A 24391-nucleotide genomic window follows, 5' to 3' on the forward strand; every position below is an offset into this window, starting at 1 on the left:
GATTGCAGGTGCGCGATATATAGTTAGTGCAACTAACTATATATGGAATTTCAATGGTTTTGTGTGAGTAAAATAAGGTTTTTTAAATGCTAATTCCTAACTATATATGGTCTATAACCTATGGTTTTTTCAGTGAATTTTCAAGGTTTTGTAAATGCTAATTCCTAACTATATATGGTCTATAACCTATGGTTTTTTCAGTGAATTTCAATGGTTTTTTAATAGCAAATATCATAAGCTGTCGAATGTCAAGTACGTGGTAAGTGAAAACATTTTCGTGTTTATGCACACTGATCTGCTTTGAATGGTGCCCCCCCCCCTCATTTCTATTAGGAGTACTCTCTCTTTGCAGATAGTGAAAGGTAGTTAACGCAGGTCTTTGCCCCCATTGTAATCCGTCGTGCCTGCTTCTCTCTCCATTTGATTCATTGTTATCCAAGTATTTACTGTTTTAGAATTAGTTCTCTTTGGTTCATTCTCTATTTACAAACAAACACAGAGTCGCAATACTCTGTTTAGTCTTTGCAGATAACGAAAAATCGTGTAAAAAAAAAGAAAAGGAATCGAGCAAAATCAGTAGGCCACTAATGGGATCTCTTTTTGACCTCGCTAAAATAGAAACATTAGGAACAACCCCTCATGACAAATACAAAACTAGTGAGATGAACTGAACTCCACACAATGATGGCTGCAAAACAGCTCTGCTCCGCCACCCACCCCGCCCAAAATAACGATAAAGAACGGCTGCCATGATTGGTTGCGGAATGACCACGACGGAGCTACGAAATGGTGCTGCTCTCATGCTAACCCCAGCTTCAGTCTGAAACATCCAGAAACACTGTAGACTACCAATTCGATCAGTTCCGGTAGCGCCCCAATGTAACCCGGTAGAGAAGAACTAGCCCTCCCCTCTTTGACTGATGGTTCTTGTTGCCTGTCCCTTCTGTTGTCATTTAACAGAACTATTTAGCCTGCTGAAAGGGGTTGTGTTCCGACCGCTGGTTGGTGGAGACATTTTGACTATATTCTGTACCTGCGTTGTCGCGTAATGCGTCATATGACGCGCCGCGTTAGCGCATCCGGAAGTCATCCGGGGCGCGCAGCGCGTAACGTAAGCATAACAAGTCATGTGACTTGTTAATAAAACTTTTCATTGGTTCATTTTACTTTTCTTATTGTAATGATGAAAGGCTTGGTCATATGACCTAAAAATTACGCTTTTCATTACTTCCGAACATTATTTTTTCTTAAATATATGTTATAATGTTCCAGGCTAATGTACTTTCCCGGAAATTTTACAACTGTCCTGCAAGTAAAATATATTCTTTTTTCGAGAAAAAGAGCGTTTCTTCGTCCCATGACGGAGCCGTTGAGCAAAAGAGGGTCGACCTGCTGTCTTAGTCGCCGATACGCCTGAATATGAGATTCTTATCGATCACTTTATGTTGCAGGAATAGAAAACACAACAGCCCTTGACCATTTATCTTTACTGCGTTCCTTCGTATTATACCTTTTACCCTTCATGTAATTGGTCTGCTTTATTTCACTTGCCTTTTAATGATTCTAAAACAGTGACTATTATTAAAAACTTTACCAATGTATATACTACTACCATGTTTTCTTTTAAAAACCTTTATTGTGAAAATTTCATTATACAAATACGAGCCTATAACCACGTGGGCCGGCCACGGAGCAAACTGTAATCGTATATGATAAATAGACATTTACACTGTAGAGGAACGTAACGGGCGGGCCATTAGGTTGCAAGAACTAAGGTGTCTAACAGTTACGGAATCGGTGGACGTACATTTTATAATTAAAATACGACAGGGCCAGTTACAATAAAATTATCTAGATATACATTTGCGGGCAAGTACCATGGGTGACGTTAATTCGAACTTTCAACAGTACAGTAATCAATAACACATCAGAACTTAATATCAATAGGGATGTCGAAATATTCAATCAATTCTCGTCCCCGCCCGCCATGTGCTTCAAAACTGCATACGTATCTCGTGATTTCAAGGTTCTGCAACCAGTACACAACAAGGAGTTACGAGTCCCATTTATTCTGGCGCCATTTTGGGCGAGGACGGGCAGGTCCAGGATATAGTCAAAATGTCTCTACCAACCATCGACTATGATGATGTTCATATACTGTATTTATTAGAGTAACACTCAGATGTCCACATGAAATAAATTTGCCACAATCTAAACATGTCATTTTAATCTTTCCAAAGTTCTTCTAAATATTTGGGACCGTTTCCCTTGCCTCTGAAGCTCTCAGTGCCACTTCTTTGATGAATGTACTAGCAGGTCAGGGGTTCTCCTCCAAATCTCTTTTATGCAGCACTATAATTAATTGGTGCCACCTCTCCATATGACAATGCATGGTATAGTTACCACAACTATATTTTTTTTCGGTTCCTCTAGAGAGTTCATCGTGGCAGATGAAGCGTGTAACGTACCGGGCATTTACCTTTTTTTGCATGTACAGGAAAGGAAAAAAAAATCGAGCGTCCGAGTTCTAAGGTGTCCCAGGGCCATTTTAGTGGACCAGGCCCAAATCCAAAGAACAGGCCGCCATTTTGAGAGTCCTGTTGCAGCCGCCTGTCGCTGTAGCATCAAGAGCAGCCGAAACTCAGCTGAATGGCAACTGAAACGGTAAAGGGGCGCCCCACTACAGCAGACGAGCCAGGCCCAAATCCAAAGAACTGCTATCTCACAGGCTAATGGGGCGACCCACGCCGAGTTTCAGCATTGTAGGATGACCACACAAGTACAGCAACTTGCTAGACATCACCTCGGTGCCATCCGGATCTCGGCGCCCCACTGCAGATGAAGTGCCTCTCAACTATGAAACCACCACGGTGACATCCGGATCTTGGCGCGTTGTGCTGCCTTCGGCCTATTCGCACATCGGTCCGCTACTGACGCCATCTCACAGGCTAATGGGGCGACCCACGCCGAGTTTCAGCATTGTAGGATGACCACACCAGTACAGCAACTTGCTAGACATCACCTCGGTGCCATCCGGATCTCGGCGCCCCACTGCAGATGAAGTGCCTCTCAACTATGAAACCACCACGGTGACATCCGGATCTTGGCGCGTTGTGCTGCCTTCGGCCTATTCGCACATCGGTCCGCTACTGACGCCATCTCACAGGCTAATGGGGTGACCCACGCCGAGTTTCAGCATTGTAGGATGACCACACCAACTTGCTAGACATCACCTCAGTGCCATCCGAATCTTGGCATCTCAACGCCTAGTGGTATCTTCCATACAAAAAATATTGTTACGCTGCCTTTGGCCCCATTCGCACATCAGTCCGCAACTTAGACATCACCTCGGTGCCATCCGGATCTTGGCATCTCAGCGCCTTGTGGTGTCAGTCAGAAAATATTGTTGTGCTGCCTTCGGCCTATTCGCACATCGGTCCGCTACTGACGCCATCTCACAGGCCAACGGGGCGCCCCACGCCGACTTTCAGCATTGTAGGATGGCCACACCAGTACCACAACTTGCAAGACACCACCTCGGTGCCATCCGGATCTTGGCATCTCAGCGCCTTGTGGTCTCTTCTACACCGGAAATATAGTAGAAAATATTGTTGCGCTGCCTTTGGCCCCATTCACACATCAGTCCGCTACTGACACCATCTCACAGGCCAACGGGGCGCCCCACGCCGACTTTCAACATTGTAGGATGGCCACAGAAGTGCGACAACTTACTAGACACCACCTCGGTGCCATCCGGATCTTGGCGCGTTGTGCTGCCTTCGGCCTATTCGCACATCGGTCCGCTACTGACGCAAACTCACAGGCCAACGGGGCGCCCCACGCCGACTTTCAGCATTGTAGGATGGCCACACCAGTGCGGCAACTTCCTACACACCACCTCGGTGCCATCCGGATCTTGGCGCGTAGTGAAGCTGCAGCAGCTGCAAATAAGCTTCAGACAGTGTTACAACCGCTGCTCAGAACTCTCAACTATGACACCACCTCGATGCCATCCGGATCTTGGCGCGTTGTATTGCCTTCGGCCTATTCGCACATCGGTCCGCTACTGACGCCGCCTCACGTGCCAACGTATTTTCTCCGCATTTTATACCCTATGCCGCATAACAGGTCATGTGACTTGTTTATAAAACTTTTCATTGGTTCATTTTACTTTTGGTTTCCTAATGATGGAAGGCTTGATCATATGACCTAAAAACAACACTTTTCATTGGATGAAAACTTTTTTTTCCCCCCAAACGATGAAAGCCCCACCTTGTTTCTGGATGTTTCAGACTGAAGCTGGCGTCACCATGAGAGCACCACCATCTCGTAGCTCCGTCGTGGTCATTCCGCGAGCAATCATGGCAGCCGCTCCCCACCAGAAGCCTGCAGGAGTCGGGGCCCCCAAAACTTTTGATGAATTCTCAAGGCGGAGGGGACGCTTTCGAGAATGGGGTCCAAGACCTAGCAGACAAGCGTCCGATTTCCAAGGTGTCCCAGGGCCATTTCAGTGGACCAGGCCCAAAAAGGAAACAGCCTGCCGCCATTTTGAGAGTCCTGTGACAGCCGCCTATCGCTGCACCGCAAGAGTGGGCGCAACTCAGCTGAATGGCGGATTTTGACACAGTGGACCAAAAGCGGACGGAATGGCAACTGAAACGGTAAAGGGGCGCCCCACTACAACAGACGAGACTCCACCTGGAGAGGCCCGTTCACGCCGCCTCCCCCGGGGCGCCCCACGCCGTTATTCGGAGCAGCATTGTAGGATACCAAAACCAGTGCGGCAACTTACTGGACATCACCTTGGTGCCATCGTTCTGCTGCCTTGGAACTATTCGCACAACAGTTTGCTACTGATGACCCACCCCCCGCGACGCCCCACGCCGTTATTTGCTGGGTGGCAACTTACTAGACATCACTTTTGTGTCATCTAGATTTCGGCGCGTTCTGCTGCCTTGGAACTATTCGCACAACAGTTTGCTACTGATCACCCACCCCCCGCGACGCCCCACGCCGGAAATCTGGACGTTGTGCTGCGTTGGGACTATTCGCACAGCCGACCGCTACTTCGTTGTTTTTCTCTAAAAATGTTTATATGTTATTACTATTTTTGTTTTCTTGTATATATTTATAAATTATTAAAGTTTTATAATCTTACTACTTTGTCGGAGTGCTATATATTTTTAATGTGACACATAATTGTAAAAACTTTGATGTACAAAGAGTCATCCCTGGAATCTTCCGCTTCACGCTCGGTCCCCTCCCCAATCACAATACAGAATGGTTTTCAGATAATAGCAACGCTTCTGCTGTGACGGATCTCATCGAGTGTGGGCCTTGATCTACTATAACTCCTTTGAAGACGGGTGATTCTTTACAGCTGTGGCCATAAACTACATCTGCAGGGCTAGCTGATAGCCTAGGACCGGCCTGGACAATCGGACACAGAGGAAAAGGAGTGTCAGAGGGTGCGGTAGTGAATAGGGCGAAAGGGAGGTGTCGGGCGGGCACAGGGTGTGATTCTCAGGGAAGAACAGCGCAGATGGGGGGAGGTTTATTACCCATGCATAAAACAGAGAGCGGGGGTGACCACTGCCTGGGGGAGATGCTTGCGAGGGTGGGGAGCCATGCTAAGGATCGACAGCGTTCACAGAGTGGATCTGGTCAAGGCATCTAAAATGGCTGCCGTGCACGACAAAAGTGTGGCATTTGAAAAAAGACAAGATGGCGCACACAATGTTTTTCAACAATTCCTGATTTCCTTCGAATCGAACGTTAACAGACGTTGGGGCATATTACCAAGGTTAAGCGATATTTATCCCTAACGATGCTTAGCAACGATTTTTTTACCGTCAGAAATTATCGCAGATAAACCTTGCTATTATCAAGGTTTATCGCAAATACGATAAAAAACGAGCGCAATGCATTAATGTCGCTGAAAACTCCGCGATATTCATGCATTACCGAGCTAATGCTCTTAGCCATGTTATCCACCTCCCATTGGATAACATGGCTAAGAACTGCTCAGGGCAGCTGTTACTTTTTGGAGATATTCGCGCTTATCTCGAATATTTCCAAAAGTTGATAATAGGAGATAGCGATGTTAGCGACTGTTTCCAGTCGCTAACATCTTGGCATGCCCACTTTGCATGTCATTAGTGATAAATATCACTCACATGCAAAGTGGGACCCAAGATGGTCGCTATCTCCTACTAGCCGTCGCTAACTGGTGTTAGCAACAGCTAGGTAATACACATATAATTTTATCTCCGCGAAGCGGAGCGCTGTTACAGATATATATCTTGTTTTTGAACGTTAATTTCTCAAAATGCACTGAAGCACATATATTGAGACATAGCAAAGGCACATCGGGCTACCAGTCCCTAATATTTTACCAAGTTTCGTGCAAATCCATTCAGCCGTTCGATTATTATTATTATTATTTTTTTTTGCCCCGCGGGGCCCTTTTAAAACCTCCACATCAAACCTAGGGGGTCAGCGAGGATCTACTATGCCCCCTTATGGTCATCAGCCGTTCGATTATTATTATTATTTTTTTTTTTGCCCCGCGGGGCCCTTTTAAAACCTCCACATCAAACCTAGGGGGTCAGCGAGGATCTACTATGCCCCCTTATGGTCATTTGCCCCTTCGCTTTGGCCTCCTCTTGTCTCTCGATCCTACCGAGAGACAAGATGGCGGCCGCTACGTACTGTTTGGAATGTTTACAGACACCGGAGAGCCAATCAGCTTCGCTTCGCAAAGCTCCGTAACGCGAAAAGTACGCGAAGCGGTGCGCTGTTACAGATATATATCTTTTTTTGAACGTTAATTTCTCAAAATCCACTGAAGCACATATATTGAGACCTAGCAAAGGCACATCGGGCTACCAGTCCCTACAATTTTGCCAAGTTTCGTGCAAATCCATTCAGCCGTTCGATTATTATTATTATTATTTTTTTTTGCCCCGCGGGGCCCTTTTAAAACCTCCACATCAAACCTAGGGGGTCAGCGAGGATCTACTATGCCCCCTTATAGTTATTTCCCCCTTTGTTTTGACCTCCTCTTGTCTCTCGATCCTACCGAGAGACAAGATGGCGGCCGCTACGGACTGTTTGGAATGTTGACAGACGCCGGAGAACCAATCAGCTTCGCTTCACAAAGCTCCGTTGCGCGAAAAGTACGCGTCCTGGGACGCTGCCCGGTCCGCTGTTACAGATATATATCTTTTTTTAAACGTTAATTTCTCAAAATCCACTGGAGCACATATATTGAGACCTACAAAAGGCACATCGGGCTACCAGTCCCTACAATTTTGCCAAGTTTCGTGCAAATCCATTCAGCCGTTCGGGCTAAAAGTGAGGCCAACCGCCCTATGGAAAACTCAATGTTAAAAACACGTTTTGGGACCCCCCTTTTTTCTCGGCCCCCACTGGACGAACCCCCCCCAAATTTTCAAGGGCTGCTCAGAAACAAAATGTGCCATTTTCCTGAAAATTTCAGCCGATTCCGTCCACAAACGCCAAAGTTATTAGACATAGAATTTTCAAAAAACCCATAGAGAAAAAATCCTAACTATATATACCTACTGGCGACCGCCAGTAGGTAATATATATATATATATATATATATATATATATATACACCTATAACATCAAATCTAATAAAAACATTTTATTATAAATTAAAACATTACAAAATGTAATAATTTGTAAACTTACATTTTGCACTCCATTGAGTGCAACAGTAGAGAAAGTGTTGTATAGCCTAAGGGTTAAAATTACTATTTCACCTCCAGTTCGTGAAAAAATGGGTAAAGTGTTGGATAGAGGAGGGGTAAACATTATTATTGTCACTTCAATTACTGCGATGGTAGAGAAAGTGTTGGATAGCGGAGGGGAAAAAATCACTATTCTCACTCCAGAAAGTGCACAGTAGGGAAAGTGTTGGATAGCGGAGAGGTAAAAAGTAAAATACCCACTGAAGTCAATTCAAAATTAAATACAAACAAAATATCAATAATGTATTGAGTCAAAATACGCAATATAAATGGAGTATGCCTCATATGTATGTGCGTGAACTGCAGTCTAACCAAAACGGTGCATTATGGGACTGTTAGTATTGTGCCCCTTGTGGTAAAATTTGTGGCAACATCTCCTAATATCGCCTGCTATGTCGGTAGTGAAGTTAAAGGATAAATGTATAATCTGGCATCATAACGTACTACCAAATACATTATACCGTGTATGTCACAAATTGCAACTAGTGAGACTTTGCAGTGCTGACTGTAAAAGTTGAGTCATAGACCTATGTATAGGGGTCACTGGGTCCGAAATATTGGCTGGTTAGTGCCTGCGGCCCTTAGGATGTGGATGCTTTCACAGCTTGTTAGTGCTTAAGGTGTCTGATGTCAGTCTGTAAGACTCATCTGTGTTCACAAGTAAGGGTAGTTAGTGCCTTGAAAACCCCAGGATGTCAATGCTCCTTTCTTTAGTATGGGCTTAACATGCCCTGTTGGAACTAAATGGATTATGCACATCCTAAAATGTCAGTAAATCAGATATACTTATATATACAGCAGATACATTTGTCTTGGTGGTATCCACTCAGCCCATTAGCATGAAGCGCGAACAAAAGAAAACCTCGTTGAACGACAAATACAATAAGTGCATGTCAGAATGAAATAGAAAACCGTATACACTCAACCATGAAGTATACTCAACACTGAAGAGAAAATATAGAAGATGAATCACGGAGAAAGGTTTAGGGTGCAGGTGCCACAAGCTTGAAACAACGCCCCTCCCATCCTTCCTGTGAGAGAGAGAAAAGAAGAAAATATTTTAGACATCTGAAAGAAGAATATAATGCTAAAACATTTTCAGATATATCTCATGATAAAACAATTATTATAGAAAAATATATCTAAAATAATTCACACATTCATTAATGCCTGTAAGAAACACGGTATATACAGCAGTTTATGACCAGCCCTACTTTCTGTATCCTAACACGGCAGTGTGTACCCCTCATAGACGGGACACACCCTGCCACAACGAAGGAATGTACTTGCAAGGAGTATATCATTCATTCTGTAAAGGCAGGGCCATTTCCTCATCCATATTGTGACCTTTTGGATAACGGGTGCACATGCTAATAATATATCTAGATTCTTTCTGCCTGAGTTTTAGAGTGCAGTTACCACCCCTCTGACCAAGATTGACCTGTTCTACAAATAAAAATGACAATTTGGTCTGATCAAAATAGCGAAATGCCTCAAAATGCATCGCAATCGGATACTGTTTATCGTTCTTGCTTATGGCCCTAGTGTGTTCAAGAATTCATTTTTTAACCATATGAGTACTACTGCCCACGTATTTAAGATCACATGGGGAGACTAGTACATATATTACAAAGTTGCTTGTGCATGTCAGAAATTGCTTGATTTTGAGCATGCTGTTGGTACTCGGGTTCCAGTATTCATTCACCATATGGCTATTATTACAGGCTTTACAATGCCCGCAAGGATAAAAGCCATAGAGGTCAATGCATTGACTAGGATTTGTACTGCCGATGTTATTCTGAACTAAAATATCTTTCAAATTTCAACCACGTCAATATGTGATGCTAGGTCTATCAGGTAGGGTATCCCCAATTATGGGGTCTCCCTTGAGGATATTCCAATTTGTGTTAATGCATTTACGTATTTGATCAGATATGCCATTGTAGTTCAATATGATACGTGTTTGTGAGGTCTCAGTACTCTCATTCTGTGATAGTGTGGTTGTACTCAATAAGGTTCCTCGTTTTACTGTTTTAACTTTATCGCTTGCTCTTTCTATCACCCACCTGGGATATCCTCTTTCTAAGAATCTTTGTGACATAATGGTTTGTTCTTTAGTAAAGTCAGACTCTGTACTGCAGTTTCTTTTTGCTCTGAGTAGCTCACCATAAGGAATATTCCATTTAAGACTTTCCGGGTGGCTACTCAGACCATGTAAGAGGGTGTTCCCTGCTGTACTTTTCCAGAACAGGACACTGTGTAGTATGTTATCCCTAACTTGTACCTTAGTTTCAAGATATTCCATTTCCTTATCACTGATATTGCCCGTCAGCATAATGTTCCATTTGTTCCGGTTAATCTGGCTATGAATTCTAAAGCTTGAACTTTGGTCCCTTTCCAGATGACAAAAATGTCGTCTATATAGCGGAGCCAAACATTGACTCTGTTGAAATCATTCTGAAAGTAACTACATGCCCTGATGTCATTCTCCCATGCCCCCATGAACAAATTTGCAAAACTGGGAGCGAAACATGTTCCCATCGCTGTACCGTGTGTTTGAACATAGATGTCATCATTAAAAATAAAGAAATTATTTCCAAGACAGTGCATGATCATGTCAAGGATCATGGTGGTATTTTCCTAGTAGCATATTTTTCTTTCCCTTAAATAGCGTGCACAAGCTTCTATTCCTTGTTTATGTTCAATTACTGTATAAAAGGAGTTGATATCCATTGTTATTGGTAAGTAGCCTTCCTCCCATGTCAGATTGTCAATTTTTTCCCAAAAATCTTTTGTGTCTCTTACATGTGAGGGTAATGAAGTTACATAGTCCCTCAGGAAATGATCTACATACCGAGACACATTCTCTAAAACACTCCCTCTTGATGAAATTATAGGTCTGCCTGGAGGGTCTGTTCTACATTTATGAATTTTAGGCAGTAGATAAAGGATGGGCAATACAGGATGATCTTTTTTCAGAAAGCAGATATCTTCCCACTCTATAAGTCCCCTGTCTTTCCATTTTTCCATTCTGTAAGTTTCTCCCAAATTGAGTTCATACTGAGAGTATATTCTGTATGATTCGATTTTCTGTATGTTCTGATATCATTTGATTGATGTTCTGCTTCCATGATGTACAGGTTTCTTGGAAGAATGACAATATTTCCGCCCTTGTCGGCGGGCCTTACCAGAATACCAGTATCTGCGGCTAAATCCCACATTGCTTTTTTCTCGGTTAAAGTTAAGTTGTGTTTAAAGTTTTTCATTTGTTTGGGCCAATTCTTGCTTCGAAGATCTAGTAATTCCTTCCCTACTATCTCATGAAATGTGTGAATGTTATCATGATTCATTTTAGGAAGGAAAGTTGATTTAGGTCTGAACTCTGTACATGCCGCTTGATCATGTCTTATTTCCATAGCATCTAAGATACGTAAAGTTTCTGAGCTGAGGTTTAGGCCATTTTCTTCATTACTCAATTCGGCGAGTACCACCATGGTGTCAATATCACCTATTAACCATTCATCATCAGGTGAACATCTTTCATTGGGTTGGATTATTTTGTTTCTGGTTGGTTTCAAAGTATGCCATTTTTTTAATTTGAGTTTTCTGCAGAATTTGAACATGTCAATTCTATCTTCGACATAGTTCATGGGTACAGCTGGGCAAAAAAAAAACTTAGGCAGAGTGTTCTTTTGTCTTTGTTACTGATTTCTTTGGTTGATAGATTCACTATGGTTTGATTTACCTGTTCATCATCCATAATTAATTCTTCTTGGATCGAGCCTGTTTGTTTCCCACGTGCTCTTGTTTTCTGTTGTCTCCGCCTCTGTTTACAATTCTTCCGCCTCTTGTTCTGGTACCCCTTGGTCTTCCTCTTCCACTTGGTCCCATTGTATCTTTCTTCTCCTTCAGTCTGGTTGAAGATCTGGTCGCTTGCCGGCTCTCTTTCAGGAGCCGGTAATCGTCTAAAAAGGTCAGTCGTTTTGGTATATTGTCTGTTTCTGAGTTTGAGCTTACGGATGTTCTTGTAATATCAGAAACCTCCGAATTTGAATCGCTTGTGCTCACACTTTCCTCATCTTGTTGTCTATTTGAGGCTTTGTCATTTATGTTTGGTGCCTGGGTTGTTTGATACATGTGGTCGTATCTCCTACTATGCGTTAGGATGCGTCCAGCCTCATAATCATCACAGTCTCTGTGGAGTTTGTATTGTTTGTGTTTTTTTATGTCTTCTTCCATTAGTTTCAACCTTTTCCTCATTTCTTCAATGAACTTGGTGATAGTCTCTTGCTCCGGGTGTTTATTTAATTCTTCCGCCAATGCCTCTATTTCATTTTTATGTTCACTCGATCTGACCAAGCATATTTCGCCAAAATTCGTAGCATGTTTCTAGAGCGTGTTGCTGAATTTTGCGACCATTCCTCCAACATTTGAGGATCCGGGGAGTCGTAAGATGGAGTAATATAAATTCTGAAACCTCTTGATATCATATTTTTGTCTAGGTAATCTTGGAGCGAGGTGGCTTCACACCACTTCGAAATCTCAAGTTTATGTAGTTTCTCGTATTTTCGTAAACAGTCCATGATGGTTTTATCTGCTCGTGTTGGTGCAGGTATAGGTTTGCCAATACCCGGTGCCTGTGCGAAGAGCACCTGAGCTGCTTTTTTTCTCTCTTGTTCATCATCCATTTATGCACTAGGATCATATACTCGATCCAATTTGGCATTTGGACACGTCCCCTTTGTGTGTACGACTCCTCTGGTGCTGGTGAATCCAGAGTTCCCCTTTGATCCTGTCTGGTGAGCACTGCACAGTCAAATGTCAATCAGGCCCCTTAGAAAATAAAATGCTTTATGCACACAGCCCCAGTAGTCTTCTTACCTTCACGATGTATCCCTCCTGGGATATTGTGAGGTTGTAGCTTGTCGATGGGCGTTGCTCGAGCTGGTCTGAATTGTTGCTCAGGGAACAGGAACCGCGTAGATCTCCTCGATAAATATCCAAACGCAAAGATGCTCCTTCCCCTCGCCTTCTTTGGGGTGGCTCGTTGCTGGCGGAGCAGCCGGTAAGAAATTGGATCCACAAATGGAGTAACTACCGATGAGCACTTGAGTCAATAAATCACAAAGGGTCCGAATTTTAAGCCAAAGCAGTGAGGTTTATTTTTGTCATAAACCTTGTTGTGACGCAATTTACGCTCCACAGAGCGCTTGTTCACACAACAATCGGTTTGTAATTTACCCAGAGTAAATTCATGGTCATAGAAAGGAGACTAGGCAGTGTGGTGCCATCTTAGAGTAGCAAAATTGGTTGTACAGCATTACAATTGTAAGACACTGATCGAATGCTGATACATAAATACAATTTACAAACAGTTAATATTTGATTGTATACATTCTATTATCAATAATGTATTGTGTCAAAATATGCAACATAAACAGAATATGCCTCCTATGTATGTGCGTGAACTACAGTCTAACCAAAACAGTGTATTATGGGACTGTTAGTATTGTGCTGCTTGTGGTAAAAATTGTTGCACCAACTCCTAATATCGCCTGCAATGTCGGTAGGGAAGTTAAAGGAAAAATGTATAATCGGGCATCATAACGTACTACCAAAGACATGATACCGTGTATGTCACAAATTGCAACTAGTGTGACCATGCAGTGTTGACTATAAAAGTCGAGTCATAGACCTATGTATAGGGGTCACTGGGTCCAAAATACTGGCTGGTTAGTGCCTGCAGACGTTAGGATGTGGAAATATCGACACATGAATATCGATGTAAAAAATATTTACATCCTATCTTTATAATTAGGGCTCCCGGTTTTTCGTTTTTACGGATATTTACTTATAAATACAGACGGAAAACAAGTTTTCCTTTATCTGTATTTATATGTAAAAACGGGAAAATACTAGTACATTTTGTTCTACTGCAATCTGGTGTCTCCCCCTCCTTAGAGGGTTAAGAGGTGTCAGCCCGGGCTGAGACACCTTCCCAGGCAGGCACGGAGCTGCCAGCCACACCCGAGCACTTCACAGGTCTTTGAAAGAAAGAATCGGTGGTTTTCTATTACTGGACATAATTTAGATGTTAAAGACCTGGCTGTTTAACATCTAAATTATGTCCAGTAATAGAAAACCACCGATTCTGAAAGCGCCGGGAAACCCTTTGTTGGGTAGCTGTTGCGCTCTACAAATATAAATAATAAATACAAATAAATAAATAATTTACAGAGACGCGGCAGGGTGCTGGGCCACCTTTGTCGCAGAGATGAACGACGGGAGAAGAGACAAACCCCTCCCAGTAAGTTAGTTAAACAAAGCATCTGGCAAAAAGAACGACTCACACAGAGAATGCAGAGAGCTCAATTGCAAAGCTTTATGCTGATGGATTTAAGTGGGCCAAACCCGCTCTACTCCCCTCATTATCATTGGGGGTAGGAATGTGAGAATTCTATTTGTCTGGAGCTCAGTGACTCCTCTTAGAAGACGGTTCTGTTTATGCGCTACACAGCAAGACCTCCTTTGCACACACACTAGTGTCACTCACAGTCTCTCGTGCAATTCTAGTGCTTGAAAGCTACTAGAACCCGAAGATTTTGGAGCGCTTTACCTGACGACAATCACATTACGCATGACAGTTATTCATTTTTTGTTGTGGCACGGGGAGATTAATTGACTTGCCCAGAATCTAAGGATGTTGAGCTGGCGCTGAGCCTCGAACCTCATTCTAAAGTGCCAAAGATATTCAGAGAGGATTATTGCACAAACTGCGAGACACTCGACTCTAAATATAATTTTACAAATTCTTTCACAATCTGATTGCTCCCTTACCAACATATCGCTTCTTGTCTTTTATTTGGTCTGATCTTCCTTCCCCAAGAATTCTTGTATTTGTAGTGTTTAATGTCCTCCGTATTCTACCGGCCAAGTGGGCCCGCCGAATATAGCCATTAGAAAAGCCTCGAGCTAGTTAGCAATTATAATTTGAAATCATGTTCTGGAAGTTTTCATGTACACATTTCATGCTTTTTGGCAGTCGTCAGAGAGAAGTATTGCTATCTTTTTGGAGGGAGGATCCCAGTATGTTGTTTCCAGTGGTCGAAGTGGGGTACAAAAAAGTAGGGAAACTGTGGGAGTTTGAATCAGACGGTGGGAATTTCCAGAGGAATGGGTCAGTGAGTGGAGCCAGAGGTGTGGCCAGAAAGAGCAAACCATCCCAGTTTTTAGTATTTGTTTGGGATTTCAGTGACCAGTTCCAGCTTATTACATAATTTAATTCAACCAATGGATACACATGTTTAAGGTTTAATATGAGTTATCAACATTAAAATACATTCACAAACTGGGATACGTTTCTAATCAAAGAATGTCCCAAATAAGCTTAAAAATGGAATCACAAGCCATATGTCTCTGAGCCATGCAGTTTCTATCATCAGCACTTCTCCAATTTTCCACAAAAGCAGTTCAAACATGAATGGCAAAATATCCTAGTTTGCAAATGTTTTCCACATAATTAGGCTCTGCCATATTTGCCACATAATACATCATCTGCTGCATTATCTGACGATTTTAACAAAAGAACGTGTTTGTAGCTCAAACAGATCAAAAGTTACAAAAAATGTGACTTGTGTTGCTGCAAAGGAGAGGGCCCTTTGCAAAGGTTGACTGGTCACCGTTCTCACTGCTGCATTTGTATGTTACACTGGTACAGATGAGGCAAAATCTTTGCAGAGACTGTTAATATGTGTAAAGATGTCAAAGTAATAAAGTATCAGAAAACGTACAGCATTACAATACAGTCTTTTTTTGCTGTATAATTTAGTTAACACTGCAACATAATTTTGTCCTCCATTGTTCCATAATTCCAGTGGCCACAAAGGAGGTAGCATGTGTTAAAAGTGCTTGTGCATGAAGCAGAGAGACCGTAACGTTTGCGAACTTAGTTTGGTGCACGTGCAAATCCTGCATTGCCGATCCGTGGTGAGTTGCACTACCACTGCTAAAACAAGGCCAATGGAGGTACCAATGGGTGAAGAATACTGGCCTCAAGGGTCCTGAGACCTCATTCACAGAGTCACTGTTGCTCTACGGTATGCTGCTTCGTAGGCCTACCCGCAAGACTGGAGGTGAACGTCAGTATGGATTGTGGTGGACAGGCCTTCAAGGTTAACTCACACTTGCCACTGCTAGGGCCAACCTGCTGATGCTAAGACACCAGGGCTTCTAAGGTCTGGTATGGCCTTCTAAGGTCTAGCATGGGAATGTGCTCCCTCAGGAGAGTAGTCTGGTGGACTAGGCATGACGGCTGAGCCTGGTTCCCCAGTTCCATATTCAGCAGCTCTGCCATAGTGCCACATCCTCTCCCCTCTGAACACCATACTAACCCACTGAGAGAAAATTGCAGTGCCTTCAGCTACAACCCAATTGTGCCCCACTATAAACTCCTGGATGTGACTCAATTCAAATTATGCACTACACAAGAGTAATATGCTGTCTGAAAAAAAAAAGTAACAACATCCTGGAAAAAGCAAACACTCATAAGGAGTGCAAGATTAAGTAAAGCATATGAAATGTGAGCAGGAACAACATGGTTACCTTAACGCTTTTACACTAATTATTCAGAAATCAATGAGTGTTTTTGCCTGAAAAGTTAATGACATGACTACAGGGCCCGGAAAAGAACCGTTACTATGTCCATTGGTTATATACTTACAAAATGGAAGCAGTATAGTGGAGAAATCATTTGTAATTATTTAATGCACATGCACTCTGTGTTGTTTAAGGAAACATTTAATTTTGCTTCATGCAGCCTGCCTGTTGGAATGCAACAAACATTTTAAGATATTATGAAAGTGTTTTCAATTCAAGTAGTGTTACAAGAAGCTTGCTAGTCTCCCTGGAACATGCTATGGGCAGACAAAGGAGTAATAAGCAAACATTTTCAATGCAATAAGTCTTGCATTTACCCGAGTTTAAGCTATTGGCATGGTAAATGACAATGCCTTTTATTTATATATTTTTTTAAAACAGATAAATAAAAGGCATTGTCATTTACAATGCCAATAGCTTAAACTAGCGTAAATGCGAGACCTATTGCATTCAAATGATGGTTCTCCTCTGCACACACAAAACATCAATCCTCATAGTAATAGCCAGGGACAGCTTTAGCGCTGGTGGGGCACAATTGGGTTGCAGCTGAAGGCAGTGTGAGTGTCTCTCAGTGGGGCAGTATGGTGTTCAGTGGGGGAAAGGATGTGGCATTCTGCCAATGACAGAAACTGCAAGGCTCTGAGACAAATGGCTTGTGATAGCACATTTAAGCATATTTGGGACATTTTGCAAAAGGCAAAGTTTTCAAATGAATGTATAGTGTTGACCAATAACAACTGAGCACATGTGTGCATTGTCAATTTAAATAAATGTGGAAAAATACTAGCTGTAGCATCGTCTTTTGCTTGTGATATAGGCAGGGGAAACCCAATAAACCCTTGTAGGCTTGGGCACAGGATACTTAAAGTCAAAGTGAGCTACAAGGGATTTGTTTCAAACAGTAGGGCTAAGTTGAGAGTCGTACAAACGTATCAACCTCTAGTGTATCAAAAGAACATCTACAAATGTGATATTCTTTTGATACACTAGAGGTTGATACGTCTTTTGCTTGTGGCAAAAATAAATGTGGATAAATACAGAAAAAATGCCCGAAAAATAAATATGGATAAATACAGACGGAAATGGCAAAAAAATAAATACCATAAAACTGGGAGCCCTATTTATAATGTATAAAAAAATCAAAAAAATATCTTTTTAAAAAATATAGATGTGCAAAATATTTTTTTATAGAAAAAAATAATGTTAAATAACTTAAATGATAAAAGTAACTTAAAAAAATATTTAGATGTAAAGTACATTTTAACAAAAATAATAAATACATTTAATTAAAAAAATGTAAGCATACATATAAAATGTAATATATATATGAATATTTACTTTAAAACAATTAATAAACTAATAATTTCAAGCTATTTTAAAATGTTATATATATATAAAAATGTACAAATAAATAAATATATATCAACTCACAAATACCGGTAGTTCAGGGCTTTAACTTCGCGGCAGTCCTTCTCAAAAACCGGCGTTCTAACATATACTCGCAAACAACCTTTTTATCTCAAAAAAGGTACTCCGGACACTCCAGGATGCTCAATAAAGTTTTATTTGCAACACAGGGTCACAAACCGACGCGTTTCGCCGTATGGCTTGGTCACAGTAAACTTTGCACAGGTAGGCTTCCGTTTACATACACAAAATTCATTGCAATCAAAATAGGACTGACATGATTCTGGTAACACTTTCAGATGGTGGCCATTTTGTAGTGGCTACCGCATTGGTCCCAACGTACTTGGTACGAAATAAAGGTACATGTTATTACAATTCCACAACAAATATTCGTATTTACCCAATGAAAATCAATAAACTAATAAGTTTAACCGCTTCCATGCTCATGACGGAGCCGCTCCGTCATGAGTATCGGTTGAGCTGTGCTCATGACAGAGCGGTTCCATCATGGCCCGCTCGGCGCGCCTGCGCGGCGCGAATTCCGCGCCTGCGCTGGACGTTCCATTGAGCGGGCGGGGCCATGACGGAACCGCTCCATCATGAGCACAGCTCAACCGCGGCTCGTGACGGAGCGGCTCTGTCACGAGCATGCAAGCGCCGCTCGGCCCCCCTGCCCCCCTAGCGCTGCGGCGGAATTGCCGCCGCAGCAAAGGGGTTAAAGAAACACAAATTGTACACCAGTGGGCTCATTTGATTCGCTTTATACACACTTATGCCCAAGTGGGCAAATATACAACTCATGTATCACAAATATATAAATTAAGATACTGTGGCTTCATGGTTCGTTGGAATTGTAGCTTTCAAGCAATTTTTAGAAGAATTCATCTCTTCAGTTACCCCCGAATCGTAGTCCTAATGGTAAACAAATAAAGAAAAAGTGCTCTTAATACAAGTGCAAAAACAAAAAAGGACTTAAAAAATGTATATTTCAATGAAAAAAAAATGTTCATGATATTTACAGGAAGTTTTCAATACGGTCTCTAGTCATTGAGTGCAAAATTATCAACATTTTATTGACTAAACTTCATCTATTTAGTACTCATGACTGAACATGAAATTCATTTCATTGACGAACACTGTCAACCTAGATGAACTGCCAATTCCTCACTGGTATTCAAGCCTATAGAAATAAGTGTCTCAAAATCTATTATATATTTAGATTCTAAAACCCTCAATTGATTTTCTTTGTCAAGTCCCCTTTTCTGCGGCTTAACTGCATCTAGGATGACAAAGGCTAGCAGTTTATCATTCTGGCCATGAGAGGTTTTGAAATGACGGCTACTGGATATTGTTCGTTATTATTACATACACATACAGCAAAAATTGCTCTAAAATCAATGTGCCCAATAGTGACAGGGATTTTTACATCAGGGGTAACTATGACAGCAATACAGAGTTTTGTGTTTACTGTTTAATCTGTCCATGCAAAAAGTACTACATTGGGAGCACAAAAAAACGAACAATAATTAGAGTTTTGGAACATAAAAGGGCAATAAGAAATAATAACAGTTAATAATGGTTAATCTTCTCACTGATCTAATAGAAATCAATGACCTAAAACAAATATGCCACTCCCCTACTCACTCCAATGGAGCCACTCTCGACGCTATCATTACCAGCAATGAACTGGCCTCTCTTTCCGCCATCGGTCCCATCGACTGGTCCAACCACCACCTCATCCTCAAAGAGACCAGAAATTCTTAAATTATTTCCTGTTTAATGAATCGGCCAATCAAATCACATTTCCCCCACATGGCTAATCTTTTAGCTAATAAGCCCGCCTCTCTATGTATAATCCGTCCGAGATTTGACTATAGTAAAAACGAGAACCGGTATTTAGATAAGCAGAGCAGAGTGCGGCCTAGAAAGGAGACTTCATGAGAATTATCGAATCTGATTAGCCTTGCGGGGAAAAAGAAAAATAATTCTTAAAGTCTTTCCGTCATGCTAGAATGAGGGTAATGCCATTTGATTGGTTAATATACAAAACAGGAAATAGATGAAGTGTTTCCTGTTTTTCGATAAACTTAAGCCGTGCATTAATTAGAGTGCGGACCTGAGAGGTAACATGGGTAGAGTTTTCGTATTAAATCGAGCGGGAAAAACACTGCGGGATGATTGGACAATGGAGATGTTAAATGACTCTGCTTTCAAAGGGGAAGCTACGGCGGGATTGATTGAGCCTAGTTGTCATGGAGTAAGGACGTACAGCACTGACTGGAGTATATAACAAGGTGAGATTCGGAGGCTTGGAATCGAATAGTAGATGAAGGAATTTTAGGTGATCGAGACTATAAGGAATGTTTCTTTTGTTTTTTGTTTTGTTTTTTGTTTTTTTTTAGCTTTATTTCGATAAACAATTGTATCTTAAAAGCATTACAAATAGTAGGAAACTGCAGATAAACAATACAAATGTCTCGCTAGTTAAGAACAATTAAAAATGCCATTTTATGCATGAAATAAATTAGTTAAAACTAGATTAAATGGAGAAAGACAGTCTGTTTCTGCGAAGTATTCACAACCATTTTAAAAATTTTGAAATACCACAAACTATAGGAGGAGAAGTGTCTGTCAACAAGATACGTAGCGCCACCAAATGTTCGCGTGTCCCAAGGCGTTTAAATAAAGGTTTGAGCCAGCACCTCCTTGGACGGATATAGTCTGGACTTTTGTTTTTTGGTTATTGGATCAGGCGACCACTGCTGGTATTAATAAGATTAAGGTGACAGAGGAATGGAACTATACGGCGACTGTTCAATACATAGAGAGTTTCCATAGAAGGCATCATTAGAATATGGTGAGATATGATTTGAATGTAATTACTAGTGGGGTCTTCTGCCTTTTTTTCAAAACTCTGCAACATATCTGTCAGTTTGGGGATTAGTTCAAAACTAACTAGCTTGCAATTTCAATGGAAATTTTAAGAAAGAGATTTTTGAGTAAAAATTCCGTTTTTGTTGGTAGTGTCCAGGTGAATTCCCAGTCACTTTTGGATAGAAGTGAGCAGAAATGTGGACGTAAGGAGGAGCGCAAATTAGGAATTAGGTGAGAATTAAGATTTTCTATCATAGAATTAACACTTGACCTTAGGGTTAGTTTATTTAATAAATTGTATTCCTTTTAAACTTGATTCCTCTTTTGTAGATCACTGATTAATTCCACTAAACTTTAAGGACCTGGAGTAATTGTTTCTTTTTATGGGCGGATGGGACATTTTAAAAGGACACATAGCACTTATATATTTTTTAAATAGGTGAGTCCGGGATAAAGGCATTAATTGATGCTTTTGTCTAATATATTCAGGGGCAGGAGGACTTAATATTAATTTTTCTTTATATATAACAGATATCAACTTTTGACTATTGGTATCAAAATTAATGAACAGAGGGTGAAAAACAGCCAGCATTTCATCAAGTAGGATTGAGAATAGAGGTGAGAAGACACTCTAAAATCAATGAGCAGGTTTCTGATGAGGGACGTTTGAATTATAAATTTTAGGTTGACATAGTCTAATGCTGACTACTAGAAGGTAGCTTCCTAAAATACATGTACTATAAGGGCGAGTAGGTTTCCCATAATACCGTGATGATATGTATTTGCTTGAAATGAGCAACTTATAGATTGTTATATAGGCAGGTGCATGATTTTGGTATCTGCAGAATGGTATATAGACAGGCTTCCTAATGTTAGTTGATTATGGACTTGTTTGAGATATGATAATTTGTTGAACAGTATTGTGATTGTAATTTCCACTTTTTCCCTTATTTACAGCCCTGATGATGTCCCGGAGGGGAAGAAACGAGTAGGCTGTATGATACATGTTTCTTAAATGCTATGAACTTGCTCAAGGTTGATATCTTCATTACATGGAATGAAATACCATAATAAAAGAACTGACCAAAAATTCAAAGGAAGGCTACATGGACTTTTCTTGAATCTGTAGAAAATTGCATGACTTTATGATGCTTGATATTACTATATACTTTGAAACTCCTTCCATTGGTGTTTAAATAGGGTTATGGTTTAGCCTGCATCAGTCATTGGCTCGCTTTCCCTGTAAATTGAAGCATTTTCTGTTCACGTGTGTAGATCCACCTGATAAGGAGTGTGCTTCAGTGTCAGGGCTGGGAAGCTCGTTCTTTAGTTTTGAAATTTCTCCTTTTTTAGATGCTGTTTTATTGCTTTGCTTCTCTTTTATGTTTTCTGAAGGAGATACTATAGCTCTGCAGGCAATGCTATTAAGTCACTTCCTTGTAGTTCCTTTCATATGCAGTGCACCAATTGCTCTAAACCAGGAGACCATTATGGAATGCTGTTGTCCATAGTGTATAATTGTTTTGATAATGCACATAGCTAACATGTTGCTCCTAAATGTGGCAGCAGTGCTTGAACTTTAAACCATTTGGTGCCTTGGACGTAATGGTTACGCCCTCAGCTGCGGTGCTCCTGTGCTGAGGATGTACGTCCAGGCACCACCCACGGGGTAAGAGCTGCCGCTCCTCCCAAGGGCCACTAATTAGAGGGCCCCCACCTGGGATGGCAGTGGAAGCTCTACTGCTGCCACTCCCAAGCCCCCCTTTTGATTATGTTGGCGCGTGCATGGCATGCTGAGGTCATCATAGCAGGCCGGGGAAGCGCTGAAAACCACTGATTCCAGCACGTAGGAGGAAAAATAATGTTTTCCTCTTGTGGGACATTAAGGACAGCAAAGAGGCACGGGAGGGAAGGAAAGAGCTTTTCCTTTCACCTGGTGTCTCTTTCCATTGCATTCCTGTTGCACAATTGTGGTTGAGGGACATGAACAAGCAGCAGGAATGCACCCACTAGGGCACCAAGGATGTTTTGGGCATTGGGATTAGGGCCACCTCCTTTCATATTTTAGCAAACATTGCCTGTTTCTGACCCCCTTGGGGTCAGATCAGCAATATTTGTAGCCTAATCTACACCCAAGGGGGCAGAAACCCACTAGACACCAGAGAAATGTAAGTTAGTATGTTGGGGGTTGACCCCTTAGAGAAGGGTGCTCCCCCTTCTTTTCAGCAATATTTTGCACATGTATGCCCCCCTTGGGGGGCAGAAACCCTAGACACCAGTGATCGAATGTATTGATATGTTGGGGAGCTGCCACTTGGGCAAGGGTCGCTCTCCATTATGGGGTCAATATTTTGCCCATTTTCTGCACTCCCTTGGGCAGATCAGCCTTATTTTCAGGCCTGATTACCTCCAAGGGAGGCAGAAAGCCACTAGACACCAGGGCTTATGTTTATTTATTTGCCAGAGAGCTACCTTTGGGCAAGGGTTGCCCTCCAGTATAGGGCAATATTTTGGCAATTTCTGCTCCCCATCAGCCATATCTCTAGAGCTATCTGCCCACAAGGGGGTTACTAGACAACAGGGAAAGCTTATATGTGTGTGTGAAGTGGAGTTCGGCTGACGGTCTACGTGTACTGGTGTGTGGGAGGTGGTGTGGGTACCATGACACTTGGCTGGCAGTGTGTATGGACTAGTGCTTGTCTGGTATTGTGTTTGGATTGGCACTTGACTGGCGGCGCATATGCACTGCTGTTTGGCAGGTGGTGGGAGTAGACTGGTGATTGGTAGCAGTGTGAGTAGGCTGGTACTTACCTTGATTGGCTGTGTGCATGGACTGGCAGTGTGTTGGTGGCTGGTAGCCAGTATGTGTATTGACTTGCTTGAGGTGTGTTTGTCAGTTGTCTGAAGTTTTGGTGCTTGGTGGTGAGATTTGTGTGTTGATCCTATTTGTGTATGAGAGTGATGGGCCCCTAAATGGTGCTGTTTATAAATGTTAGTGTTGTTTTGTGTTGGGCTCACAGCTGGCAGTGTGAATGGCTTTCTGTGTCTGATGCATTCAAAGGCTTGTGAATGGAGTGTAAAGCGGTTGGTGCCTTGATGTGGTTTTAAGTCTCACAACCTGTAAGTCAGTGGTTCTTTGATCTAATGTTGTAATTATTAATAATGACTTTTGTGGATTGTATGTCATGAAGTTATTGATGAATAATGTTTTTTTAATGAAACATGTATTTACTCTTGTGCCAAATCCTACTAGAACTGCAGTAATGTATTGGTGTTTATTTTGCTTTTAACTATTATTGCATGCTTTCTCTGTAGTGAACACCTTTTGCCTCACATCTTACTGTATACTGCTCATCAAGTGAATAATATGTGGTATATTTTGTCTGTGTGGATCTCACAAGGTTTACTTACCCAGAGGTTCTTGTAATGTTGATTAATTGACAAAAAGATACTGTTTCCTCACATTTCTGTGTGGGAAAGGTTCGGGATCACCAGGCTGGCACACATTTCCTGCCACCCAATGTTTCCCTGGGTCTCTCAATAAAAATACTACCTCACTTGTGTAGGGCGATCAAGTGCCTGTGATAGGTAAGGTCCAAAAACATATTGTGGCGGCATCAAAATCGATCACAAAATGACCTGTTTTTCCAAGGGAATCACCCGTGTTTTTGGTCCCA

Source organism: Lissotriton helveticus, chromosome 9, assembly GCF_964261635.1.
Source record: "Lissotriton helveticus chromosome 9, aLisHel1.1, whole genome shotgun sequence".
Taxonomy (NCBI): Eukaryota; Metazoa; Chordata; class Amphibia; order Caudata; family Salamandridae; genus Lissotriton; species Lissotriton helveticus.